A 12912-nucleotide genomic window follows, 5' to 3' on the forward strand; every position below is an offset into this window, starting at 1 on the left:
TTGTAACATCCAAGATTTCTTAAAATAGGAGCTAGAGTTATTTTTACTCAAATAATTCCTCCTTAGAAGCATCATTTGCAAAAGTCTATTTTAGGCATGCCGTTTGAACTTAATTTTGATCTGTGTATTACTAGTCTTCTATTTATAGACAGGGGATTAACATTCCCATGTTCCCTTTGACCTATTATTCTTGACATCTAATTCCCTCACTAAGAGCTAATTTGAATATAAATTAAAGTATTTCATTTGAGCCCAAATTATTTAAGTGAGTGATGTGGTCTGTGTTCAGTAAGAATCTGAGCATTTTCTTAAGGAATTGAAAGCTGACTTTATTAACTCACAATTATACTTTGTGTATTTAGAAATATCATATTAGACTTGTGTGATATATAAGAGCTAAGAAAAGCAATTCCTCTACTGGGGCAGCTAACTAAACCTTCAAAGGGTTACCAAGTATCTTCTGAGTATGTATGAAAAGATCAGGTATCAGAGGAAAGTTATATAGAAGTTATTTAACAAAGGTAGGAGGAACCTAAATAGAGCAGTCTCTGCTAGTTGCCTATTCAGTACCCACTCTTTCTTCTCAGAAGGCTCACTTTCTCAGTCTGTCTTGGAGGGTGGATTGGCCATGTGACACTAAGATGATCATTATAACATAAGCCAAAGCTTTCAGGAGGTTCTGAAAAACTTTTGCTCTCCTGATAGAAGCAAACAGCTGGCATGGGATATGTCTCTTCTCACTACCTTGAAATGTGAACATGAAGTCTGAAACTGTAGCATAAAACTGAAACAGTTTTATGGCCATTCACCAACAAGCTTGAGGGAAAAGCAAGAGTATCACAGTCATGCTGGGCTTGATATCATGGCCCACACAAAACCAATGCTAGTAGCCATCTACTTCCTCTAGATTCTTAATGCATGAGAACAAATCCTGACACTGTTAGCTGGTGTTCTGTTACATGCAGCTGAATACATTCCTAACACCACATTTGTGAACTTTCCTTCTACGACATTGCCACTCAAAGCATGGTCCTTGAACCAGCAGCCTCAATGTCACCTGGAAGCTTGTTAGAAATGCAGAATCTCAGGCCCAACCTTAGGCTCCCTGAATCAGAAAAAATGAGAAAAAAGTGATTTGCATGCATGTTAAAATTCAAAAATCATAGTTCTAAAACATTACAGAAACACAGAGAAAAATATACTCTATGTACATATATATAGAATGACGGTAATTTTCCAAACATGCAATTACTGGAAAAAAGGGGGAAACAGGAGTCTCAATTTCAAACATTTTCTTGTATATCACCTTCTATATGGCAGGCACTTATACATATATATATTAGCCGTAGTTTATAATCATTATTTCCTTTAAACCTCAGATACAGTAAGCATTTACTTTGTCCATCAAGCACACTGCATAGGTGAGAAAGCAGGGCTTTAAAACATGAAGTGATTCCCACAGCCATTCAGGCAGAGCTGCTTTTCAAACCCAGGTCTTGCTGACTTCAAAGCCTACCTCTTTCTGCTCTACTACATGGACTTTCTGGCTACATGTTGAAAGAAGGTGGAAAGTGAATAAGACTTTTGAAGGGAGGGAAGCTATGCTTTAATGGTGAAGGACCAAGAGAATGAACTGCTAAAGTCTGTATCTCTGGGAAGAATTTAGGAGATTAGGGAGATCAAAGTCCCGGTGGGGGCGGGAAGGGAACAAGATGGGAAAATATGGGGGAGAAGGGAGTTTACATTTTGAATGGCAAATTACAGGCACATACTTAATTCAGATGAAAAAGTAAAGCTGTTAAGGATAAAGAAGCAACCAACAACATTATGAAATTGGCTTGCTTCAGAAATCCCCAGCCAGAACTCTAAACTCATGCAGTTGTTTTCTGACACAAAATCTAGGAGATCATTTCTTATCTGAAACACTCATTTTTTGTTCATATTTGTAGACAGTTCTGCTGACTGTTGTTGGCTTAGCATAGCACATCTGGTCAGGAGGCCTCAATTGGGCAAATCTGAACTGCCTAAAATGGTGTTGATTCATACAACCTGTGAAAACATGGATTCGAATTAACAAGCATTAGGGCAGATTTATATTTTTCCTTTATTTAAGAATGATAATGTTCAGTGAAAGTGATTGCGAGGGAATATCTGGATCCAGATGTAGTGGACACTCACCAACACTGTATGGATCAATGGCAGACCCACCATTCCCTGCCTTTTCCTGAAAAACCTGGCTCCTTCAGCAACATCATCATTAGCAAAAGCCAAAAGACAAACTTGCCGACCTACACTGGGTAGGTGCTAACTTGTCTCGGACTTCTCACTTTTTCATTTGGATCAAAAGTCTCTATCTTTAGAGATCCCCCTAATTAATTTAGAAAACTAAATTAAAGAGTTGTCCCCAGAAAAGCACCACTCAATAAATGTTTTATAAAAGTAAGAAGAGAGGAAGCCAAAAGCCTGTTCTTTCCCTAGTGCATGAGTGTTTATTAAGCAAAAAGAAATGTAACTTTCTAACTCTTTGTTTTGATAGTGTTATTTCCTTGCTTTGAAAAAATGATCAGGCCAGGCACAGTGGCTCACGCCTGTAATCCCAGCGCTTTGGGAGGCCAAGGCGGGCATATCATTTGAGGCCAGGAGTTCAAGACCAGCCTGGCCAACTTGGTGAAACCCCATCTCTACTAAAATTCCAAAAATTAGCTGAGTACAGTGGTGCATGCCTGTAGTCCAAGCTACTTGGGAGGCTGAGGCAGGAGAATCGCTTGAACCCCCAGGAGGCGGAGGTTGCAGTGAGCCAGATCACACCACTGCACTCCAGCCTGGGTGACAGAGCAAGACTCTGTCTCAAAAAAAAAAAAATAAAAATAAAAAGTAAAAATAAAAATTTGTCCCTAGGCTCAGTCATCCTCTTTCTCATGATCTTATTTCATTATTTTTACCACAATTATTATCTTGATCTTATTTTTATTTATTTATTTGAGATGGGGACTTGCTCTGTTGCCCAGGCTGGAGTGCAGTGGCATGATCTCTGCTCACTGCAGCCTCTACCTCCTAGGCTCAAGGGATCCTCCCACCTCAGCCTCCCAAGTAGCTGGGACTACAAGCGTGTGCCACCACAGTGGGCTAGTTTTTTTTTCTTTTGTTTTTGTTTTTAATTTTTCATAGAGACGGGGTGTCTATGGGCAATTACATTTCCCAGGCTAGTCTCCAACTCCTGGGCTCAAGCAATCCTCCCACCTTGGCTTCCCAAAGTGCTTGGATTGCAGGCTTGAGTCACCACGCACAGCCTGAATGATCTTGTTAATTTGTTTTCCGGTTTATTTTCTGTCTTCCTCCCTTCTACAATGATGGTTCCAGAGCAGCAGGGACTTTGAGTGTCTTAATCATCACTGCATTGTCGGTTCCTGAGACTGTTCCTGGCACTCCATAAACACTTGGTGATGAATAAATCATCCAACAGAAAGAAGGTAAACTCCAAATTCTTCCTTATTCTCACATGCAAGACCTTCTATGGGCTGAATCCAACTTCAGTTTTCCAGGCTTGCTAGTCCTCTCCTTTAGTTTTTGATGCCAGCCACATTCACCTTGTGATTGACTCCTAAATGGGGGACTTCTTCACCACCAAGCTTTCTTAGTGAGTGCTGATCTTCTTCCCTCTGCCCACCCAAATGCTGTCCCATGGCCTGTTGCGGTCTTTCCCTCTCTGTGAATCCACACAAATTACTCCGTCCATGTGCACCTTGTTGTCTGCACCCCTTTGGTGTCTGGAGACCCTATGTGCCCAGCAATCAAGTATGATCTGCCTGCATTATCCTTCTCTTCTCATATTGCTATATTTCATATTATAGATTTGTTATTTACATTTTCGTGTGTGTCTATTTTGTCATACTATATATACTAAGCAACTTTTTTTTTGCCTTTGCTTCTCAAATAACAAGTTGCACAAGGATTTTCATATAATAGACTTTTAAAGGATATTAATGGAATAACGGATAGAACTCACTAATTGACACTTAGAAGGTACAGTGATAAAAGCCTGAAGAGGAAGTTTCCTGTGAGCTGGAGAACGTTAAGAGAGCAATAAAAGAGGAATTGTCTTATGATTGGTGTTGCCCTATAGACCAGGGAAAGAAAATAAATTTACTTTCAAGGGGCAAGTTGAAGAACAAACACTTCTCAAAAACAACTCCCTGTGCCATGAATGGAAAAGTAGCAAAATTAATTTCCTTGAAAAATCATGCTTGATTTTTAAATGGGATGATTTTGATATTTTAAAATATCACAAGACATATTGAATTTTTATGCATTTATTCATTGAGACAGAGTCTCACTCTGTCACCCAGGCTGGAGTGCAGTGGCACAATCTCAGCTCACTGCAACCTCTGCCTCCCAGTTTCAAGTGATTCTCCTTCCTCAGCCTTCCGAGTAGCTGGGATTACAGGCATCCACCACCACGCCCAGCTAATTTTTGTATTTTCAGTAGAGATGGGGTTTCACCATGTGGGCCAGGCTGGTCTCAAACTCCTGACCTCAGGTGATCTGCCCGCCTCAGCCTCCCAAAGTGCTAGAATTACAGGCATGTGCCACTGCACCTGGCCAGACATATTTTAAAAGTCATACATTCCATGTTTGGTCCTCAAGACCTCCCAGTGTATAATAGATGCAAGACAATGAACAGACACAGGATTGGCAAAGATTCACCTATGATCATCTCCCTCACTGCCTCGCTGGGAAATGTATTTTATTACAGATAACAGTCTCAGAAACCAGTTTTCGCTTGGACAAATCATTAATAGGTACCTAACAAATAACTGATTGTTCTTCCTGGCATATTGCCTAATTTAATACTTGCCCCCACATTTTGTCCCTTTCTGCACAGCAAAATACAATTTCTAAATGTGTAAATGATACAAAGTCAGTACTTTAAATAAGATGAATAGAAAGAGTCTCATATGCTGATTTATAATCTCTTGGCTCGTTTTCAAAAGTTGACGTGTATATCTCAACCTCACTGCAATGCACGAATGCATGCAAACTGTTCCCCTAGTTTAAAAAATTTTGGATTTTAAAAAATTGCTTGTTATACTAACTGCTTAATTTACTGAGTCTGATAAATGGCCCAGTTCAGGTCCACCACTCCCACACTTACTGGGGACAGCTGAGGCACAACCAACCACACAATACTGAACTGAGCTGCTGCTGGGAGTCCAGGCTCAACCCTACAGCAAGCTTGCAAACTTCACATGTAAGTATAGTCTGTATAGCAAGGAAACTCTGGCCAGAGATGACATTTGATCCCACAGCTCATCAGGTCTATGTACGATATTTTACATACCACTCAATAGATGTAATGACAAGATAATATTAACAACAACAACTTTCCTGGATCACTCCCCCCCACACACACACACCACTCCAATACAACGGCCACACATTGCATTAATACCCCAAACCTATTCTCAATTTGTTAAATATGGCGCAAGCTCACAGTTAGGAGGATGCAAATCTAGTTGAGCCAAAGAGTCCCTGGAGCTCTGGGAGCCTAGGTGGAGGGTCATCTCAGGGCTTTCCAGTACCTGCAGCTGTGGCTCAGGCAGCTGCAGCCAGGAACTAGTGAGGTGGGACAGCCAATGAGGGAGGTAGAAGTCAGCTGGCCCAGCTTGGGGAGGTGTATCTCTCAGCATCTCAGCTTTGGGACTCTGCCAGCACTTCTTCCTAGCCCAAGCTGCTGCCTAAACCAGGCATGTTGAAGGGTGAATAGTGGCTGCCACAAGGCCAAGGCCAAGAGATTGCTGACACTCCCACTCCCCTGTCTGAGCCCCTAGGCCTGTGACAAGCCACACTGTCCTCTAGAACCCATCTAGCTCTAGGCAAAATGTCTTAGGCTTCTGACTGAGGAGTCCACCAGGGTATGAGTAACAAAAGCCAGGATCTGGGCTTTCTATAGGGCAGGGCCTCTTTCTTTCTAGTCCCCCAGCTTCTTCCTCTGCTTGAAGGTGACTGTTGCAAACAGACAGGTTGTTTCCCATAAGTTCTCAGCCAGTCTCGGGTAATTAGGTTTGAAAACATGAGGTGGAAGCTTCCCCTCACATTGATGTTGTTCCTGGGCTGGCTAGAGTTGTGCCACACACCAAGACTCTTCAAAACCTACTCCCTCGACCTCTGCTCCAGGAAGGGCAGGACTCGGAGTGGAAGTGGGGAGCACCACTGTCTTTTCACATCCTTTGAGTGCCTTCTGGCCACCAGTCTTTCCTTCGTGCACACTCCCACTTGCCCTCCTGCACCCAGCTGGACTATAGACTTCAGAGTTCACAGGCAGGTTCACGCTGGGATCCTGCCTAGCAAGTCCAGGTCACGCTGATTAGTGTAAGAGATTACACTAATCAGCGTGACCTGGAGGCTCCTGGGTGGATCTGAATAACAGATTTCCTCCTGGCCCAAAGGCCAGGCTTTTTTTTTTTTGTCTGCTTCACAGCTTTCAGGTGAATGCTGGATTTGCAGACAGTAACCAGGCCCTCAAACCTGTGGAGATACATTTTCCTGGCACTGCATCCACTCGTCTCCTGGGGAGATAGAAGAGATGGCTTGTTCTGCTTCTTTTTTGTTTGCGTTTTGAGACGGAGTTTTGCTCTTGTTGCCCAGACTGGAGTACAATGGCGTGATCTCGGCTCACCACAACCTCCACCTCCCAGGTTCAAGCAATTCTGCTGCTTCAGCCTCCTGAGTAGCTGGGATTACAGGCATGTGCCACCACACCCGGCTAACTTTTTGTATTTTTAGTAGAGATGGGGTTTCTCCATATTGGTCAGGGTGGTCTCCAACACCTGAACTCAGGTGATCCGCCTGCCTCGGCCTCCCAAAGTGCTGGGATTACAGGCGTGAGCCACCCTACCCTGCCGGCTTGTTCTGCTTCTAAACAAGCTGCCAATCCACAGGAAGCCGGAAAAACCCTGCTCACATCAGGGATGGGGTACAGAGGAGCAATGCTGGCTGTGGAACACCCCCCTGCAGGGGGCTGGGCCAGGGCTAGTGGGGTGAGTCTTGGATCGGGCCGTACTGCATGCTCACAGTGTGGTCCAACTCCTCCAGCCCTACAGGCGGCGGGATGCCTAGCTGCCCCAGGTACAGAGAGTCCTCCAGTTTCGAGAATGGCTCTCAGGCTCCATTCTGCAGTAGATCATGGCCGGGGGGAAGAAGGTTGGAGGGCAGTCTGTGGGGACAAACTTCTCCCAGAAAAGCATCATGCTGAGGCCAAAGTCCAGTGTTTGGGGAAGGAAATCAGGATCTGCATACACCTGCCCAATGGTCTCACAGAGAATGATCCCAAAAGAGAATACATCCACATTTCATCATAGCTCTTTCCATTCAGCATCTCAGGTGTCATCCAGTAGAGGTTTCCCACCACCATGTAGCACTTCTTGAAGTTGTTCTTGTGCAAGGTACTTTTCTTGGTGGTGGCCATTCTGGAGGTGATGCCTTTGGCCAAGCTGACTTCCTGCTGCCAGGGGAATGGGTCCACACTTTGCAGAAGGTCCTTCAGGATGCCCCCCTCAATGTCCTCTCAGCAAGCTCAGCTTCTTGTCCTTGTACAGCACGCCAATGAACTTGAGCACATTGGGGTGGTCCAGGCTTCACGTCACTTTCACTTCAGTCAGAAAAGTCTTCTGGTTCTCCTCATCACATCGCATTAATTCCTTCATGACCATCACTTTGCCTGTGGCTTTGTGTGTCACTTTGATAGCCTGCCCAAAGAAGCCCTTCCCCAGGACCTCCCCGGGGATCAGGTCACAGGACCGGAAGATCTGCTTTGAATGAGTGCTGGAACAACAAAGGGATTCCCAGCAGCTGACGTCATGGCTGAGCAGCAGGGGCTCCTTTGGAGAGCTAGGGCTAGGGGACTTGGAGATGCTGTTACTGAGTCTTAGGGAGCATCTTCTCAGTGTCCCCTCCAGATTATCCTTGGTGTCCAGGGTGCTGAGGGCGTGAGGGTGTCCAGCATTCTGTGTGTGGGGAGAGAGCCAGGCATCCAGCCGCAGCTGGGCTGGGCACCGGGAGACGGGGTCATGTTCAATCAACAGCAGAAGTGTCTAGCTCATCTGGCTAATTGCATCCTCCAACTCCTCTACTTGGAGTGTGTGGATGGGGGTTCCACTGATCTCCAGGATGCGGTCCCTGGGGTGGATGGCACTGCGGCTGTTGGGACTGATGTGCATCTGGTTGACGTCTTTTACTTGCACGGTGGTAACATAGTTGGAGCAGGCATTCTCCACGGACACAGAGAAGCTCCGCCTGGCCTCTGTGGTGGCCAGCATGGACATGAGCATGACAGAGTAGGGCAGCTGGTCCTGAATGGACTCTGGAGAGTATCTCAAATATGGGTGCCAGCACCACCTCACTGTGGCACTTTCCACAGTATAGGGTGACACGCAGCATCACGGCATATGCATCCCCATCCTCAATGGTCACCTTATAGCTCATAGAGGCAAAGCATTCTGAGTGGTACTTGAACTCCCTATTAGCAGCAGCAAATCTGCATGGGTCTGAAGCAACCTCAATTCTTCCTCCTCAGAAGAAATAATTCGACCGAGGGGCATAAGAGGGAGTGAGAGACCAAGGCAAGTTTCAGAGCAGGAATGAAAGTTTATTAAAAAGCTTTACAGCAGGAATGAAAGGAAGTAAAGCACACTTGGAAGAGGGCCAAGCAGGAGACTTCAGAGATCAAGGGTGCAGTTTGACCTTTGACTTGGGGTTTTACATGTTGGCATTCTTCTGGGGTCTGCATCTTGTCTCCCCTGATTCTTCCCTTGGGGTGGGCTGTCCACATGTGCAGTGGGCTGCTAACACTTGGGAGGGGCTGCATGCACGTGTGTTTACTGAAGTTGTGCACATGCTCACTTGAGGTGCTTTTCCCCTTACCAGTCGAGCATTCCTAGAGGAAGGTCATAGACCAGTTAAAGTCCACGATTTTGCCTCTTAGTGCACATGCTTGAGCCCACTCACCCAAGTCCTGAGATCTTATCAGAGAGCTGCTGATCACCAGTTTCAGAGTTTTTTTTTAATGTGTTGGGAGACTGCCTTTCCCTGGTACGAGCTGCAACCAATTATTATTTTAGAGAGACGGTTAACAACTGCCCGACCATCACCTAATGGTTGCCTGACATTCCTGGTGTGGAGGAGCCCTCTCCTGCCCTGCACATGTCTGAGTAACCACCTACTGTAACATCTCCAGCCACTATAATGGGCCCTGTCATCAGCAGGGAGCACCCATGACAGAACTCCCCAAATGTCTCCTAGTGGTCCTGTGGCAGTAGAGCTTCCCATCCTTCTCATAGTACCACCCGGTAAGGGAATCCTGGGATTCCGAACACCGGAAGCAACAGCTGTGCCAGGCTTCATTGACAGTCCTGTATCATCATTGGCTTGGAGCAATGTGGTCTCCACAGCCCTGACACCTCCAGGCATCTTCACCTTGGTCCCGGCATTACCACTAGTTGAGTGACCTGGACAACTTCATTTTCTTCCCTAAGCCCCAGTTTCTTCATACGTAAAATGAGGAGACTGTACATTATCTCAAAAGTCTCTCCTGGCTCTAGCACCCACCAGTGCAGACATGGTCCCAGGAGCGTAGAAATGGGGAGGAGGAAGCAGGGCCGCAGCAGCCCCAATAAGCTCCCACCTCTGCCTAGGCGAGGGAGGACCTCAACCCCAGGCACGAACGGGCGGACTTTTAAATCTATGATTAATCTAGGATTCCTTTGAGTAAGACTTCAAAAAATAACTTTAATATTAGAAAAGGCTTTTGATTGTTTTCCTAATAAATGTGAAAGGAAAACATTAGATCATTTTTCATGGTTTGAGCTTTAATCTGATATGTAATTATGTTTCTGCTTTGCTACAATCAATGAAAGTATGTTGCTTTTGTTTTTGAAATCTTGACATCGACCCAGGATAAATGAATAAAATTTCAGAAAATTAATTTGCTAACACAAAAGGCTTTAGTTATTTTACTTTTAAATGTAAAGTTACAGAATAGCCACCATTACATAATTTGAGCTTTAATAAACTCTAATAAGAAACATATCCTCATTTAAAATATTAGAACATAATTGCTCTATGCACATTGATTTTTTTTCTTTTCTATAACTGCTATACATTTTGATTCAAAATTAGTTTTTACAGGATTTCTTTTATAAATTATTATTTTGGAGCTTATAAGTAACAAATTTCTTTTCTCTGATCATTCCATAAGCCAAAATATTTCAAATCAGATGTACATGTGAGTTGTGTGTATATTCTTTATCCACTGACATTTCAAAATTCTATTTAATTATATCTTCATATTTTAAAAATCAGATGATTCACGGGACTGATTCAATAAGTTGTCTTACTTCCACTAGTGGCATACCATGCAACTGCAAATCCAAGGACTAGGAAGTTCTCTAAGTTCCAATGTAGGAAGATGTGCAGGTCATATTGTTGAGTGAAAAATCCAAGGCACTGAACAATGTGTGTGTGTATATATATATATATATATATATATAGAACACCACCTTTTGTAAAGAAAAGGTGGAAAATAAGAATAAATATTCACAGGAGTAAAACTTCTTGAGGAATAATGTTTCGTGTATTTTGCCTTTTGAACCAAGTAAATCAAAGAACTATTCAAAAATAACAATAAAATGAAATAAAATCTACTAAAAATCAAATGAAACAAGTTTTTGATCTGGTTAATAGAACATAAAATGATAATTAAAACATTAGCTAAAATTATGATTCAAATTCAAATTCAGGGATTTTTAGTATGCTCACAAAGTTGTGCAACCGTCACACAAATTCCAGAACTTTTTCATCACCTCCAAAAGAAGCCCTGTGCTCATTAGCAATCATTCTCCATTCCCCTTTCCCCCAATCCACTATTTAATTTTTTGAAAAACAAGTTATAAAACACTCAGGCACAACATAAATTCCAAGCAAAACTCAAAACTGGTTTCTAAACGGCACTCATTATAGTAGCACCTGTGACCAATATCCACAACATGATTTCTAGCAGGTTGATGTCTACTATTTAATTCAGTGTCTACTCACTATTATTACTATTCTGAGGACAATTTGGGCCCCACAGAAGCAAAATGCTGACATTCCCACTGTGTTGCCAACCTTCCCACACCAAATTCAGTCATCACCACTAGGTTTTCATCTTGTTTTGTTTGTTTGTTTGTTTTTGTTTGTTTTTTGAGACAGAGTCTCACTCTGTCGCTGACGCTGGAGTGCAGTGGCACTGTGTCGGCTCACTGCAACCTCTGTCTCCTGGGTCCAAGCAATTCTCCTGCCTCAACCTCCCAAGTAGCTGGAATTACAGGCATCCACCACCACGCCCGGATAGTTTTTGTATTTTTAGTAGAGGCAGGGTTTCACCATGTTGGCCAGGCTGGTCTTGAACTCCTGACCTCAGGTGATCCACCCGCCTTGGCCTCCCAAAGTCATCTTGTTTTCTACTGAAGGGAAACTTGGCAATTTGTACATTTATTATAATAAACACCTAACAACTCTGCTGTCTATTCATTTTTTGGTTTTTACATTTTGATTAGAATATTAAAGTGAATTTCCAAAAAAAACATTGGAAGAGAAGGGAAAGAAAAGAAAAAGAAGGCTTCCTCCTCCTGACATGTCAATATTTTAATGTGTCATGAATTATCCTTATCTACTACAGAAATTCAAATGCTACAAATAAAATCAAAGTTAAAACAATTTATCTGTAGAATAAAGGTGTGAGAATAGCATAAAAGGTTAGCTTAATTAATGAAATAATTCAGCAAATATTTGAGTGCCTATTATGCGCAAAGCATGGTGGAAAGTGACGGTAAGAGGGTCATTGGAGGAAAGAGAGAAGGTAAAACTGTCCTCACCCACTATGCTTATATTTATCATTTTGTCAAGGATCTTTCATTCAGTTGTCATTTCCCATTTCTCCCAGCTTCCATTTTCAACAGATTTTTTTTTTGTATTGTTTTGCTGGTCCACTTGAATCTCCTTTTCTCTGCCTCCACAGCCATCACTTTGGCTCATGGCTTTACCTTCTCCCACCTGGATAAAAAGATGTCTCCTCCCTTGGGTCTCTCAAATTCCCCTCTGCTCCAATCTGTCCTTCTCATTGCTACAGAGGCATTTTTCTAAAGCACAGAGCTGTTCATGTCACTTCCCTCATTAAAATCATCCAATAGCTTCCCTTTGGCTGCAGAATAAATTCTGCTCCTAGCATAGCATATAAGGTCTCCAGACCCAGCCATAGGCCACATTTCTAGCATAAATAAACACATATACCTTCTCCTTTCAGGGCTGCCAATCCAACTAATTCCCCACAGAGCATTCCCCCAGACAGGTCAGACGTTTCCCCACATTCAACCATGAACCACAAGAACATGAACTCTTGTTCATGCTGTTCCCGATCTCAACAGTCCCTCCCTACCTCCACCGATCTAGAACACTTCCCCAAAATTCAATTCAAATGGTATCTTTGATGCCTTTCTTAGTTAAAATGCACCACCACTGCAGATATGATGAGTTGTTCATTCATTTACGCTTCTTATCATCATGCAGTTATTGAGTGCTATGGTTTGAATGTGTCCTCTCCAATATTCAGGTGTTGTCAATGTGATAGAATCAAGAGGTAGGGTCTTTCAGAGATGATTAGGCTATGAGGGCTCCTCCCTCATTTATGGGATTAAGCCCCTTATAAAAGAGGCTTCGCTTCATGCAGGGTTTGTCCAGCATGCCCCTTTACCGTCTGCCACATGAGGATATAACAATAAGGCCATCACCAGATTAGATGCTAGCACCTTGATCTTAGACTTCTCAGCCCCCAGAAGAGTGAGGAAATAAATTTCTGTGGTTTTAAAATTATCCAGTTTC

General features: G+C 43.3%; 1 pseudogene; it reads right to left on the reverse strand.

The window, feature by feature from the left end:
* Positions 1–7029: 7029 nt before the first annotated feature.
* LOC100585570 lies at positions 7030–9615 on the reverse strand (annotated as a pseudogene).
* Positions 9616–12912: the final 3297 nt, after the last annotated feature.

Source organism: Nomascus leucogenys, chromosome X, assembly GCF_006542625.1.
Source record: "Nomascus leucogenys isolate Asia chromosome X, Asia_NLE_v1, whole genome shotgun sequence".
NCBI classification, from domain to species: domain Eukaryota; kingdom Metazoa; phylum Chordata; class Mammalia; order Primates; family Hylobatidae; genus Nomascus; species Nomascus leucogenys.